Below are 15,868 nucleotides of genomic sequence, written 5' to 3' on the forward strand. Positions count from 1 at the left end.
CCCCATCACGTGGGCATGACCGATTGCTCATGTCCCCGTGGTTACTCTCAAGTCAGCTGGTCCAGCGTGACCCAAAGCCCCCACCCTAAACAGACACTCCTATCAGGTGTGACCCAGATCACCTCCCAGAAGCCAAGGGCAAAGGCCAGATCTCTGCTGGGGCAAAGGCCACAAATTCTGTCCTACTCAAATGCTAAGCCCAGGCCTCTCCCTAGGCCATTCGGGGCCTCTGGGGCCCAGGCCTCAGTAGCCGTTATAGCTCCAGGTGAGTCCAGTGTGCAGCCAAGGTGAGAGCCCCACCATGGGGGGCCCTTGAGAGGCAACAGGAGGGGAGTGGATGGAGGGCTCAAAGGGAGGCGGGAGCTGGCGCCCTGGGGTCGGGTGCCACTGTGGACATCCGGTAGTTCCAGGGCTCTGGGACCAGACGGCCCTGGGATTGGGTCCTGCCTCTCCTGGGGGCAGCTGTGTGCTCACTGGTGTGCGAAGGAACCTCTTGTCTCCCACTCCTCCGCAAGATGGAGAGAAGGCCTTCCTCAGAGCGGGTGTCACGATTACGTGAGGGAATAGCCCCCAGCAGGGCTTGCTGCAGCGCTGCCGCAGTTACCCCAAGTTATCTTGCTCTGTTCTTAGCGCCATCATTATATGAAATCATTGCCTGAAAAGGGAAGGTGACAGTGGATGCCAGGGGCAAAGGGACACATTCAGGCACTCTTTGTGGGTGACAGAGGAACAGGGAGACAGGAAGAGGGACTTGCCCAGGTCCCAGGACGGGTGCAGAGTCAGGGGAAGGGAGAGGGCGGAAGGAAGGACCAGCATGTCCTGGAGGGGCTCTTCTGAGGGGTGGGCGGGACCTTTCCTGTAGCTCCGCTGGGGCAGGATCCGCAGCAGGCACTGAGGTTGGATTAGGGTGTCCTGAGCCAGCCTGGCAGGGGCGCAGGGGCAGGGGCTCGAATGGAGTGGTGGACTCGTGGGCACTGGAGAAGGCCGTCCATGGTCAGGTCCCAACTCTTAGCCCTCCTCGGGTCCTTGGCCCTTGGGGTGGTGAGGTGTGGGGACCCCCGGTGGATGGGAGTCAGGAAGCATAGGTCCTGGGTGCTCTAAGAAGCGGGGTCGGTGGGAGATCCCAGGGTCACACAGGGGGAGCCTTCCCACCTGGCCCCGGGCTGTCCTGTCCACCGAGGTGCTTCTCTGCCTGGCTGGCCCAGGCCCTCCCTGCCCACACCTGCCTTGTGCTCCTGCAGCTCTGAGGAGCCAGCCCCGTGCCGTTCAGGTCACAGGAACCCCGTCAGGAGCTGGCCAGAGCGGAGAAATTAATTTCCTCAATGACCTGGCGGCTGCTGACAAGAACGCTGAAAGCTCTGCACGGCGAAAGCAATCGTACTTAGCTGGGATTGCTTCTGAATGGAATCTGATGTCTCAGCTATTAAATCAAATCCAGCCGTGCCTTCGAGGCCCTTAAAGAGGTGTGTCCTCTGGCAGGCAAGGCAGGCAGGGCAGGACCCAGCGAAGGCATCAGATGTGCCGTACAGGGTGTTTGGCCTCATAAAGGCCAACCTGGATGAGAATAGGCTTTGTTCTCCTTTAAGGTTTCTCTGCTTTGTTCTGTTTTAATGTGCTCTCTTCCTCTTTGGGAGAAAAATTTGACCAGCAAAATATCTTGGTCCTGGGGAATAGGCTTCAAAGAGAACACTGGCGTTTCCTTGTTGAGTCCCTGTTCCCACACTCTGGGAACTTAGGCTGGTCACCTGTGGGGCCCAAAGGCTCCTCCCATCTCGGGCCACCCAGCCCAGGTGGCTCTGACCCTGTCTGGTGTTTGCCCATCCCCGGGACCCTGGAGGGCAGTTCTTCCCCAAGCGGGAGAGGGTGGGGGGTAGGTCAGCTGGACCCAGTGAGCCCTTTACTCTTCCAGGACTTCCCCCCGTTTCAGGGACCGTGGAAGGGGCGGCTCTGACTCTTGCTGGCTGCTTGACCCTGGTTGCTTAACTTCTCTGAGCTTCAGCTTTCTCATCTGGAAAACAGGAATAAAAACTATTACTCACAGTAGTTGAGGAGGAGAGACCGAGTGAGGGGCTGGGTTCAGAGTCCGCTTTTATATGAGGTTGCGAGGAGGAGGGGACGGTGGTGATAATGGTTTCGGGATGCTTTGGGCGCAGGGACCTCTGGATGTCCCTGGGCCAGCCCCTCCTTCTGGAAGGGTCCATCCCTCACGGTCGGGATTGCACTTGCCATTGCCTGGCTGAGTGCCACACGGGCCTTGTTCCTTCCGTGCTCCCCAGCCCACGGCGTGGGTGCTGTGGTCTCTACAGGGGACTCAGTTGCCACCAGAGGAGGGCTGATTCAGCACATCCTGTCCTGCCTTAAGAGAGATTGCGCCCGAGAGGCAACCCCGGAGCACAGGATTCAGGGCTGGGCTGGTGTGGCCGGGGGGGTGCCCGGAGCAGGCCTTCTGCAACACCCCGTGTCCACCCATCCGCCTGCACACGCACGGCCTCCCGTTCTGTCCGTGTTAACCAGGGCCGCCCCATGCCAGGCCCGCAATGGGGATGGCGTTAGTGGCTGTGGTCCGCATGGCAGGCCCCCACCAGCACGCCACGGGACAGCGAGGGCAGTCATGGGGCTGGCTGGGGCCACTGTGCACGGGCGGTGGGCTAGACAAGTGTCCTGTTGACTGAAAAAAAAAAAAAAACACACAACCTAAAGGTTGAGAATTATGTTTTATTTGGCGGACAAAACTGAAGACTTAAGCCTGGGACACAGCTTCTCAGATAGCTCTGAGGGACTGCTCCCAAGAGGGCATGGGGGGAACCAGCACATATAGGAGTTCTTGCAACGAAGACCAGGTAGTCAGAACATCAGAAGAATATTGTTAAAGAAACCAGACATCGCAAGTTAAGGCATGTAGCGCTTTTCTGTGTATGGGAAGGTGCAAGAGTCTGGGCTCACTGAAGTCATTCCTTTATGATGCACTTCAGCTGTCAGGGGTCCAGTATCCTGTGCTTTCCCATCCTGAGTCTCCTCAGGGTGCACCGTCGGGGGCGGCTGCAACATCCTTTGTTTACTGACGTGGCGGGCACCATTTTTGCATTGATGCATGGTCCCATTTCACAGATGAGGAAACCAGGCCTCAGAGAAGCAACTGCCAGAAATCAGGGTGGCGCAGACCAGGACGGCCATGGGACGCGCCTGAGTGATCCAGGCAGTGCGGCTTCCCAGCTCCTCTGCCTTCTGGGTGCCACCTCTTCCTCAGCAACTCGGCACAGCCCAGAAGGGCCACCCCCCAGGTCAGGATCCCACAGTCCCTCACCCCCAGCACAGGGGGCTCTGAGGCTTGGCTTGGGGCCTGCCCCGAGGGGAACCCCGTGTCTGCTTGGTGTTCTGGCGGGTAGGGCGGGCAGGCCCCCAAGCTTTGGGTTCACCGCCTTAGAGCTTCTCAGGACGTTTAGGGGCCTGTGAGGAGCTTGGAGGGATTTGGGGGCCCTTCACCAGCCCCACTGAGAGCACAGTGGTCGCCTTGCCCAGCCCACACATCTGGGAGCTTGCTGACCCCCTGGGCTCGACCAGCTTCCAGCAGAACTTGAGTCCGCCTTCCAGAAGCCTTGGGAATGAGGGGCGCATCCTACTTGAAGGAAACAGGTCCACAGGTCCCAGTCCTGGCTTGAATTTTTTTCATTATAATGTTACTTAAATATGTACAGACTTACAACTAGATGTAAGCTCCCTGTGTTTGTAGCTCTTTCACAGCTGCAACGCTAACAATTGTACAGGTGAAATACACCCAAAGACGCAAGACCGAGAATGTGGTCTCCGCTAACTGATGCTTTGTGGAAGTTGTGTTGCCTCCCTCTGCCTCTTGGATGGCTGGATATGCAGGTTTATGGAGAGCTCAGCCCGCCTGTGCAGGGGGCTCCTTCTCTTTTCTTTTTTGGAGCTGCCGTGAGACCCCTTTGGGCAGCTCGGTGTGGGTGGAGGCGGGGGCACATCATCTGTGTCCCCTGGCACAAACCTGCCTCCTTGGTCTAGGGCTGCCTCTGAGCCCATGACACTCAGAGAGCTGGCCAGAGTAAGTGTGCTGTCTGGCATTGTGGATGGGTGGGGAGTGGGGAACACCCTTGGCAAGAACCCCCAGCTCCCTCCCCTGGTACTCCAGAGAACCTGTTTTTAAAATAGAATCCCACAGGGGTGTGTCTGCCAGTGGAGGCTGAGTGGGCAGTCTGCCCATCGCTGTCCTGAGTGTTCCCCACTCCCCACCCCTCTAGGTCCTTCCTGCGCCTGCTGTATCCTTTCTCCACTAGGTGATCAACTCAGGAGCTGCTACCCCAGCCGAGGGCACCACCTCCTGGACACACGTCCACGGCCACGTCTCTGCTTGGAGTTGGGCTAGGTTATGCCAAGCTGTCGCTGTGGGTTGGGCCTTAGAAATGATCACACTGGCCAGCTGTGTTTTCTTCGTTGCTTCCAGGACATTCTACGCTAAGCCTTTTGTGTGCATTAGATGGCTCCATCCTTCTCTGGGAGAAGGCAGGTATCTGTCCTTATTTTCCACAGGAAAATGCGAAGCTCAGAGCAGATGCCACACTGATTGAGAACCCAGCACTGGAGTGTGAGCTTCATGACCATGGGGACCGTCTGACCTCATTCACCACTGCATCTGTCCTGCAGGGTCTGGGTTGATAGGCTGTGCAGTAAATATTTGTCAAGTGCAGGAATGAATGTGTTGGCTGCTGCCCATAGCTGTACTGTTCTTCGTGGTGACCTGACTGGCCGTGACCATGTCTGCCCTCCCTCTCTCACCATTTCCAACCTCACTGGCCTACATTCAGGTTCTCAAAAATATCAATACCAGATTCCTATCCCCAGGGCTATGCACATGCCATTCCTTCTGCCTGGAGTGCTTTTTGCCTTTCTAGAAAACTCGTCTGTCCTGCAGGTCTTAGGTTAAATATTACCTCCTTCCCATAGCCTCCACCAAAGTAAAAAAGAAAGTCCTCCTTCTAATCTCTAATTTTTTTCTTTTTTTATTGTATTATTTTATTATTTTTAAAAATTTTATTTTATATTGGAGTATAGTTGATTAACAATGTTGTATTAGTTTCAGGTGTACAGCAAAGTGATTCAGTTATACATACACTTGTATCTATTCTTTTTCAAATGCATTTCCCATTTAGATTATTACAGAATATTGAGCAGAGTTCCCTGTGCTGTACAGTAGGTCCTTGTTGGTTATCTATTTCAAATATAGTCGTGAGTACATGTCAACCCGAAACTCCCAATCTATCCCTCCCCCAGCCCTTTCCCCGCTCCCGGTAACCATAAGTTTGTTCTCTAAGTCTGTGGCTCTGTTTTGTAAATAAGTTTTATTTGTATCATTTTTTTAGATTCTGCATATTAGCGATATCATATGTTTGTCTTTCTCTGTCTGACTTACTTCACTTAGTATGATAATCTCCAGGTCCATCCATGTTGCTGGAAATGGCATTATTTTATTCTTTTTAATGGCTGAGTAATATTCCATTATATATACGTACCACATCTTCACTCATTCATTTGTCCATGGATATTTAGGTTGCTTCCATGTTCTGGCTATTGTAAACAGCGTTGCCATGAACATTGGGGTGCATGTATCCTTTTGAACCGTGTTTTTCTCCAACTATATGCCCAAGAGTGGGATTACTGGATCATACGGTAGTTCTATTTTTAGTTTCTTAAGGAACCTTCATATTGTTCTTCATAGTGGCTGTACCAATTTACATTCCCACCAACAGTGTAGGAGGGTTCCCTTTTCTCCACACCCTCTCCAGCATTTATTGTTTGTAGACTTCGATGATGGCCATTTTGACTGGTGTGAGGTGATATTGTAGTTTTGATTTGCATTTATATAATAATTAGTGATGTTGACCATCTTTCCATGTGCTTTTTGACCATCTGTATGTCTTCTTTGGAGAAATGTCTATTTAGGTCTTCCGCCCTTTTTTGTTTTGCGGTACACAGGCCTCTCACTGTTGTGGCCTCTCCCGTTGCGGAGCACAGGCTCCGGACAGGCAGGCTTAGCGGCCATGGCTCACAGGCCTAGCCATTCCGCGGCATGTGGGATCTTCCTGGACCAGGGCATGAACCTGTGTCCCCTGCATCGGCAGGCAGACTCTCAACCACTGTGCCAGCAGGGAAGCCCCACCCATTTTTTGATTGGCTTGTTTTTTTGATATTGAGCTGCATGAGCTGTTTGTAAATTTTGGAGATTAAGTCCTTGTTGGTTGCATCCTTTGCAAGTATTTTCTCCCATTCTGTGGGTTGTCTTTACGTTTATGATTTCCTTTGCTGTGCGAAAGCTTTTAAATTTGATTAGGTCCCACTTGTTTATTTTTGTTTTTATTTCCATTACTCTGAGAGATGGATTGAAAAAGATACTCTAAGAGTTTTATAGTATCTGGACTTACATTTAGGTCTTTAATCCATTTTGAGTTTCTTTTTGTGTATGGTGTTAGGGAGTGTTCTAACTTCATTCGTTCACATGTAGCTGTCCAGTTTTCTCAGAACTACTTATTGAAGAGGCTGTCTTTTCTCCATTTTATATTCTTGCCTCCTTAATCATAGATTAATTGACCATAGGTGCATGGGTTTATTTCTGGGCTTTCTATCCCATTCCATTGAGCTATATTTCTGTTTTTGTGTCAGTACCATACTGTCTTGATGACTGTAGCTTTGTAGTATAGTCTGAAGTCAGGGAGCCTGATTCCTCCAGCTCCATTTTTCTTTCTCAGGATTGCTTTGGCTATTTGGGGTCTTTTGTGTCTGCATACAAATTAAAAAAAATTTTTGTGCTAGTTCTGTGAAAAATGCCATTGGTAATTTGATAGGGATTGCATTGAATCTGTAGATTGCCTTGGGTAGTATACTCATTTTGATGGTATTGATTCTTCCAATGCAAGAACATGGTGTATCTCTCCATGTGTTTGTGTCAGCTTTGATTTCTTTCATCAGCATCTTATCGTTTTCAGAGTACAGGTCTTTTGTCTCCTTAGGTAGGTTTATTCCTAGGTGTTTTATTCTTTTTGATGTGATGGTAAATGGGATTGCTTCCTTAATTTCTCTTTCTGGATCTTTTGTTGTTAGTGTATAGAAATGCAACAGTTTTCTGCGTATTGATTTTCTATCCTGCAACTATACCAGATTCATTGATGAGCTCTAGTAGTATTCTGGTAGCATCTTTAGGATTTTCTCTGTATAGTATCATGTCATCTGCAAACAGTGACAGTTCTTTTCCAACTTGGATTCCTTTTATTTCTTTTTCTTCTCTGATTGCCGTGGCTAGGACTTCCAAAGCTGTGTTGAATCATAGTGGCGAGGGTGGATATCCTTGTCTTGTTCCTGATCTTAGAGGAAATGTGTTCAGTTCACTGTTGAGAATGTTAGCTGTGGGTTTGTTGTATATGGCCTTTATTATGTTGAGGTATGTTCCCTCTATGCCTACTTTCTGGAGAGGTTTTTTTTTAATCATAAATGGGTGTTGAACTTTGTCAAAGCTTTTTCTGAATCTATTGGGATGATCATATGGTTTTTATTCTTCAGTTTTATAATGTGGTATATCACACTGATTGATTAGCAGATATTGAAGAATCTGGGCATCCCTGGGATAAATCCCACTTGATCATGGTGTATGATCCTTTTCATGTATTGTTGGATTTGGTTTGCTTGTATTTTGTTGAGTATTTCTACATCTATGTTCATCAGTAATATTGGCCTGTAATTTTCTTTTTTGTGGTATCTTTGGTTTTGGTATCAGGGTGATGGTGGCCTCATAGAATGAGTTTGGGAGTGTTCCTTTTTCTGCAGTTTTTTGGATTAGTTTCAGAAGGACAGGTGTTAACTCTTCTCTAAATGTTTGATAGAATTTGCTTATGAAGCCATCTGGTCCTGGACTTTTGTTTGTTTGGAGTTTTTAAATCACAGTTTCAATTTCAGTACTTGTGATTGGTCTGTTCATATTTTCTATTTCTTCCTGGTTCAGTCTGGGAGATTGTACCTTTCTAAGAATTTGTCCATTTCTTCTAGGTTGCCCATTTTATTGGCATATAGTTGCTTGTAGTAGTCTCTTATGATCCTTTGTATTTCTGTGGTGTTGGTTGTAACTTCTTCTTTTGCATTTCTAATTTTATTGATTTGAGCCCTATTCCTTTTTTTCTTGATGAGTCTGGCTAAAGGTTTATCAATTATGTTTATCTTTTCAAAGAACCAGCTTTTAGTTTCATTGATCTTTTCTATTGTTTTCTTCATCTCTATTTCATTTATTTCTGCTCTGATCTTTATGATTTCTTTCCTTATACTAACTTTAGGTTTTGTTTGTTCTTCTTTCTCTAGTTGCTTTAGGTGTAAGGTTAGGTTGTTTGAGATTTTTCTTGTTTCCTGAGGTAAGATTGTATTGCTATAAACTTCCCTCTTAGAACTGCTTTTACTGCATCCCATTGGTTTTGGATCGTCGTATTTTCGGTGTCATTTGTCTCTAGGTATGTTTTGATTTCCTCTTGGATTTCTTCTGTGATCCATTGGTTGTTTAGTGGCATATTGTTTCAGCCTCCACATGTTTGTGTTTTTTACAGGTTTTTTTCCTGTAATTGATTTCTAATCTCATAGCATTGTGGTTGGAAAAGATGCTTGATATGATTTCAATTATCTTAAATTTACCAAGGCTCACTTTGTGGCCTAGCATGTGGTCAATCCTGGAGAATGTTCCATGTGCACTTGAGAAGACTGTGTATACTGTTGCTTTTGAACAGAATACTCTATAAATTAAGTCCATCTTTTCTAATGTGTCATTTAAGGCCTGTGTTTCCATATTGATTTTCTGTCTGGATGATCTCTCCAATGATGAAAGTCGGGTGTTAAAGTCCCACACTATTATTGTTACTGTTGATTTCTTCTTTTATGGCTGTTAATATTTGCCTTTTCTCCTCCCCTCACTTTCAGTTTGTATGTGTCCCTAGATCTGAAGTGGGTCTTTGGTAACATATATATGGGTCTTGTTTTTGTATCCAGCCAGTCTTTGTCTTTTGGTTGGAGCATTTAATCCATTTACATTTAAGGTAATTATCAATATGTGTGTTCTTATTGCCATTTTGTTGATTGTTTTGGATTTGTTTTCCTAGTTCTTTTATCTTCCTCTGTTGTTCTCTTGTGATTTCATGACTAACATTAGTGTTGTGTTGGATTCCTTTTTCTTGTTTGTGTATTGTAGATTTTGGTTTGCAGTTATCGTGAGGTTTTGAAATAGCAGTCTATATATAAACAAGATTGTTAAGTTCCTGTTCTTTTAATTTCAAATGCATTTCCAATATTCTGCATTTGTGCTCTCCCCTTCTCACAGTTGCTGGCTTTGATATCATATTTGTGTGTAGATGATTTCCTGCCTTTACTGTATGTTTGCCTTTATCGGTGAGGTTTTCCATTTGTAATTTTTTTATTTCTAGTTGTGGCCTTTTCTTTTCCACCTAGAGAAGTTCCTTTAGCATTTGTTGCAAAGCTGGTCTGGTGGTGCTGAATTCTCTTAGCTTCTGTTTGTCTGTAAAGCTTTTGATTTCTCTGTCAAATCTGACTGAGAGCCTTGCTGGGTAGAGTATTCTTGGTTGTAGGCTCTTCCCTTTCATCACTTTAAATATACGGTGCTACTCCCTTCTGGCCTGCAGAGTTTCTGACGAACAATCAGCTGGTAACCTTATGGGAGGTACCTTGTATATTATGTGTTATTTTTCCCTTGTTGTTTTTAATATTTTTTCTTTGTCTTTAATTTTTGTCAATTTGATTACTATCTTTCTTGGTGTGTTCCTCCTTGGATTTATCCTGCCTGGGACTCTCTGTGCTTCCTGGACTTGGGTGACTGTTTCCTTTCCCATGTTAGGCAAATTTTCAGCTATTATCTCTTTAAATATTTTCTCAGGTCCTTTCTCTCCCTCTTCTCCCTCTGCGACTGCTAAAATGCAAATGTTGGTGCGTTTCATGTTGCTCCAGAGGTCTCTTAGACTGTCCTCATTTCTTTTCATTCTTTTTTCTTTATTCTCATCTGTGGCATTGATTTCCACCATTCTGTCTTCCAGCTTACTTACCTGTTCCTCTGTCTCAGTTATTCTATTGATTCCTTCCGATGTATTTTTCATTTCAGTTTTATATTGTTCATCTCTGTTCTTTAGTTCTTTTAGGTTTTTGTTAAACATTTCTTGTATCTTCTCGATCTGTACCTCCTTTTTCTGAGATCTTGGATCATCTTTACTATCATTACTCTGAATTTTTTTGGGGGGTAGACTGCCTGTCTCCACTTCACTTACTTTTTCTTCTGGGGTTTAATCTTATTCTTTCATCTGGGACATATTCCTCTGCTATCTCATTTTGTCTAGCTTTCTGTGACTGCAGTTTCTGTTTCATAGGTTGTAGTTCTTCTTGCTTCTGCTCTCTGCCCCCTGGTAGATGAGGCTGTCTAAGAGGCCTGTGAAGGCTTCCTGGTGAGAGGGACTGGATCCTGCCCACTGGTGGGCGGAGCTGGGTCTTGTCCCACTGGTGGGCAGGGCCAAGTCAAGGGGGTGTGTTTAGCGGACAACTGTGCGCTCAGGAAGACTCTAAGCAGCCCACCTACTTATGGGTGAGGCTGTGTTCCCACCTTGTTGGCCGTTTGGCGTGAGGCGTCCCAGCACTAGATCCCACAGGCTGTTGGGTGGGGCCAGGTCCTAGTGAGAAAATGGTGGCCTCTGGGAGGACTCGTGCCAATGAGCACTCCTCAGAACTATCGCTGCCAGTGTCTTTGTCCCCACAGTGAGCCACAGCCCCCCGCCTCCATAGGAGACCCTCTGGTATCAGCAGGTAGGTTTGGCCCAGGCTCTTATGAGGTTACTGCTTTTTTTCTGTATCCTGCTTTGCATGAGACCTTGTCTACACTCTCCAAGAGTTTAGTTTCTGTTTCTCCCAGTCCTGTGGAATTCCTGTGAACAAACCCTGCTAACCTTCAAAGCCAGATTCTCTGGGGGCTTTTCCCATTGCCAGACCCCAAGGCTGGGGATACCAACGTGGGACTCAGAACTTTCACTCCTGTAGGAGAACTTCTGTGGTATAATTATTTTCCAGTTTGTGGGTTGCCCACTGGTGGGCGTGGTATTTGATTTTATCGCAGTTGCACCTCTCCTACCTCTCTTTGTGGCTTCTTCTTTGTCTTTGGATGTAGGATATGTTTTTTGGTAGGTTCCAGCATCTTTTTGTCAGTGGTTGTTAAGCAGTTGTGATTTTGGTGATTTTGTAAGAAGAGGTGAGCTCCCATCCTTCTGCTCTGCCATCTTGTCTCCGTCTCCTCTAATCACTGTTTTATACGCTACTTTCTTCCATGTTTTATTGGCTCCTTTTTTTCCTTTGTGCTTAGTTCAGTTTCACTTGTTCATAGGTTGCCGGTACAGAGGCCTCTCACCCAGGACTTCAGACAAGCGTTCCTAGTGTGAAATGGCTCTCTCATCTCTAACTTTTTATTTTTAACATATAGCTCTTTTGTTAGTGTGTGATGACTGTATACATCTATTCGTACGAGCCTGAAGTTTCTCCCACTGAAGGATGATCCATGGAGACAGCAGTAGCTGTGTCTGCCCTTCCTGTTTCCCCAGGCCTGGAACGGTGCCTGCCGGTTTGAGGGTGCTCAGGTGCACATGGCTGGAGGGGCTGAATGGACCCATGAGTAGTTCCCATATTCTAGGTGAGGAAAGCATGCCTCAGGAAGGTTACAGAGCCATTCGGGGCTGCACTGCTGGTAAATGAGAGAGCTCCGTTCTCACACTCAGGCCTTCCACTCGGGGCCTGAGCTCCAGCCCTTCCCTGTGGCCTCTTGATCATCATCTGGTTCCAGGTTAGGACAGAACATTGTCGGCAGGATTCACATTCTCTCTCTCTCATTCCTCCACAGACGCTGTGTGTTTCTCCCCACCCCATGGCTGCAGCCCTCACTGTTGCACGGTGGCCCTGACCCTGTCTGCCACGGCGGGAAGCTCAGCCCGGCCCCAGGCCAGTACTCTGAGCAGCTGGAAGTCGGCCCCACCAGCTCTGGGTGGCTTCGGGGGCTGCTCTGAGTGGCTTTGGGGGCTGCTCTGAGCTTCAGAGAAGAAAATCCATCTCCAGCGCCCTGTGTGTCTGGCTGAGGCCTTTCCTGCTTTGCAGTGGTTTGCAGGGGAGAGGACCTTTCAAGGGGGGGTGTGGACGGACGCCAGGACTCCCTCAGCCTCAGGGAGAAGGACATGTTTGCAGAGCTTTGAGGTCGCCTATTTCAGCAAGTTCTGGACTGGGATGGGGGGTGCTGGGTGGGTGGGAGGGTGTCCCTGAAGGGGTGGGGTTGGCAGCACTGACAGCATGGTCTTTGGCTCAGGGCTTCCCTATTGGTGTTGTAATGTCTCCCCACAGATAATGTCCCAGGCCTTTGGGAAACAGGTGCATCAGGGCTGAGAGCAGAATGTGCTGTGGAGAAAGCACATTAAGGGAGGGAACCCTTCAGCGATGCCCACCAGTCTCCATTAGCAAATGACACCCAGACCCCCAGGGTTAATAGGCCCCTCCCCAGAGTCAGGCCTTGCCCCCAGTGACCTCACCACCTCCTGGTCAGGCCAGCTATGCCACAGGATACTGTGCCTAGGTGCAGATGCATGTGGAGACCAGGCCCCATCACCTCCCCTCAGAGCCCAGCCCAAGAGGCAGCAATGACCCCATCTCCTGACAGGAGCATGGTCACCCTAGAATATGGCACTAATCTCCAAGACCAGCAGCAGATATGAGCTGGGGACCACAGAGGGACTCCAGGGTGCCCACTATAGATCCCACCAAGGCTGGACACATCTCAACTTGGAGGATGACAAGGCCCATGACTCCGGCCCCCCATCCAGTGTCTGCTGTCCTCTGACATCTTGCCCTTCCAGCGTAATGGGATCTGGCCCCTTTGCCCCCTGAGCTCAAAAACAATGGTCCCAAGAAAACTGCCAACCATTTGTTCATTTTTTTCCACCTCCCAAGTCGTTGGGTACCTCATAGGTACAACCTCAGCATCTGGGGTTCTGGAGAGGTTGGCTCCTGCCAGCGGCCCTCCTCACTCCTAGTATTAGAGTTTCTGGGCTGGTCCTTCGCTTGCCCCAGTGCAAGGCCATCAGCTGCCACTTGGGAAAAAGCCAAAAGCGGAAGGCACATCTCCAGGTTCCTTAGACCCCACCTGTATGAGAGGCCACCCTCTTGCTCTTGGTGCTTCATTTCAGCCACCTAGAAGCCAGGTGGCTTGTCCCAGGAGATGGCTCTGCCTGAGATTTGGGGAGGTCTTGGGGCTGGTGGGGAAGCAGCAGCCCCAGGTCCCGAGCCCACACTGCCTGGAGGGGCCCCTGTGGCCTGTTGCATTGCTGAGCCGAGTTAAGCACAGATCTCACAGCACAGAGGACCTCGCAGTGGTGCTTTTCCCAAAAGTTGTGTTGCTTTTATCTGTTTCTAACTTAATAAAAGAGTTAAGAAAAATCTTGCTTTCTTTGGGTGCTGGGGCCAGTCTTGCAGGACATTAAGGCACAAGCAGACTGATTTCCACCCCACCAGCCAGGGCTCACAGTCTGCCCCTCTGGGGGGTTAAGGGAGATCCACCTTCCTCAAGCACCTGCAAGCACGCAGAGGAGAGGGCTTCCTGTCCTCAAATTGATTGTTTCAGCAGCAGAAGCCTTTACACTGATTCTCATACCTTTTTTCCTGAAAAATTCGTGCGTGGGTGGACTCTAACTTGAAGATGTAATTCTATTGATTTCCATGTGTTCTTCTGTGTGCTGTGAACCCCCAGTTGACACTCAATCGTGTGAAAATAACACAAGCAGCGTTAAGACAATCATCAATACTCCAGTGGCTAGCATCAGTTATCACGACACAAATGCTAATGCTCATGTTCACCTGCTCTCCTTTCACACCTTTTCACAGCTATTATGAACCATAAACTCAAGAATGTGGACACAGGGCTGTGACAGCCACAGATTAAAGAGGAGGCCCTTCCCAACATCCCACTACAGGCTCTGAACACCACAACATCAAACACACCACCTCTCAAGGGGACAACGGCCAACACACCTTGGAGAAAGACGAGGCTGGCATCCATTCCAAAAACAGCCCTTGCACCAAAAATATTAGATTCACACAGCCTACACAGGGATGCTCCACATAAAAACACCCCTTCAAGACCACAGTAGGTAATTGTTTCTTCTAAATTTGTAGAGACAAACATAAAATGAAAAAGCAGAGGAACTAATCCCAATTAAAATAACAAGAGAAATCCTGTGAAAGAACAAATAATGAAGCAGACCTAACCAGTCTACTAGACCCAGAGTTCAAAGAGGAGGTAATAAAAAAAAGTAATTAAGAAAGGTTATTGATAGAAATACAGATCACTGTAACAAAAATTAGACACTATAAAGAGGAACCAATCAAAATTAAACAATTGCTGAGATAAAAACCAATCTAGAAGCAGTGAATAGCAGACTAAAAATGCAAAACAGTGAATAAGTGATCTGGAAGATAGAATCATGGAAATCACCCAATCAAAACAACAGAGACAAATGAAAAAAAGAAGAAAACATGTATAGGACAATGTAAAACCTGCCAACTTACACATAATAGGGGTTTCAGAAGAAGAATAAGAGAAGGGGATCGAAAATGTATTTGAAGAAATTATGGCTGAAAACTTCCCAACCCGAAAAAATGAAACCTATCCAGGTACAGGAATCACAGCGAGTCCCAAACAGACCCACACCAGGTTATATCATAGCTAAAATGGCAAAAGTTAAAGAGGACTCTAAAGTCAGCAAAAGAAAAACAGAGTCAGTTACAAGGGAACCCATGTAAGACTATCAGCTGATTCCTCTGCAGAAAATTTGCAGGCCGGGAGCGGGTGGCGGGATATATTCAAAATCCTGAAAGAAAAACAGCCTGCAGCCTAGGATACTGTACCCAGAAAGATTATCATTTAGCTAGAAGGAGAGAGAAAGAGTTAATCAGACAAGCAAACACTAAAAGAATACAGCAATACTAAACCTAACCAAAAAGAAATATTGAAAGGTCTTCTCTAAATAGAAAAGAAGCAAGAATCTATAGGAAAGGGAAAATCACCATGGGAAAGGCAAATTACATAAGAGGATTAAAATCATTTATATAAACCAGTACATACATTAAAATACAATCAAAAAATTTTTGTAGAAGTGATTATAACTTTTAGAATGTGTTTGAACTTATACGACTGTAAGTCTAAAGCAAGTAGATATAACTATGAGTTAACATACTTGAAAACCATGGTAACTGCAAAGGAAAAGCATACAATAGACTCACAAAAGCCAAAAAAGAAAGGAACTCAAGCATAACAAAAAAGAAAACCATCAAACCACAAAAGGAAAAATAAGAAGAAATGAACAAAGAACTACAAAGTCAGCTAGAAAACAAGGTTTAAAATGGCAATAAGTGCATACCTATCAGTAATTACTATCGGTAATTACTGATAGTAATTGACCTATCAGTCAATAGACTAAATGTTCCAATCAGAAGACATCAAGTGGCAGATTGGATAAGAAGACAACCTACAGTACAATATGCTGCCTACAAGATATTCACTTTAGAGTGAAAGACTCATACAGATGGAAAGTGAGGGGATGGAAAAAGCTTTCATGCAAATGGAAGTGACGAGAAAGTGGGGGGTCACAGTACTCATATCAGACAACATAGACTTTAAAACAAAGTCCATTTAAAAAAACACACACAAAGAAGGACATTATATAATGGTAAAGGGGTCAACACAAGAAGAGGCTATTGCACTTGTTAACATATATGCACCCAGTACAGGAGCACCTAAATATAT

The 15,868-nt window shown here is 46.8% G+C and overlaps 1 protein-coding gene across 3 annotated transcripts in view; it reads left to right on the top strand.

Moving 5' to 3' along the window:
- The window catches only part of KLHL25 (kelch like family member 25), a 53,211-nt gene extending 40,932 nt beyond the window's left edge, over nucleotides 1-12,279 (top strand). For 2 of the 3 annotated variants that reach the window (XM_079913168.1, XM_079913166.1), the window contains exon 3: nucleotides 11,924-12,279. The gene's annotated coding sequence lies outside the window, so the exon portion shown is untranslated. Of the gene's footprint in view, nucleotides 1-3,108; nucleotides 4,033-11,923 lie in introns of those variants that run through there. The other variant, XM_079913167.1, reaches the window with a different exon arrangement.
- Nucleotides 12,280-15,868: the final 3,589 nt, after the last annotated feature.

The sequence above is a fragment of the Stenella coeruleoalba genome, assembly GCF_951394435.1.
Source record: "Stenella coeruleoalba genome assembly, chromosome: 2".
Lineage (NCBI taxonomy): Eukaryota > Metazoa > Chordata > Mammalia > Artiodactyla > Delphinidae > Stenella > Stenella coeruleoalba.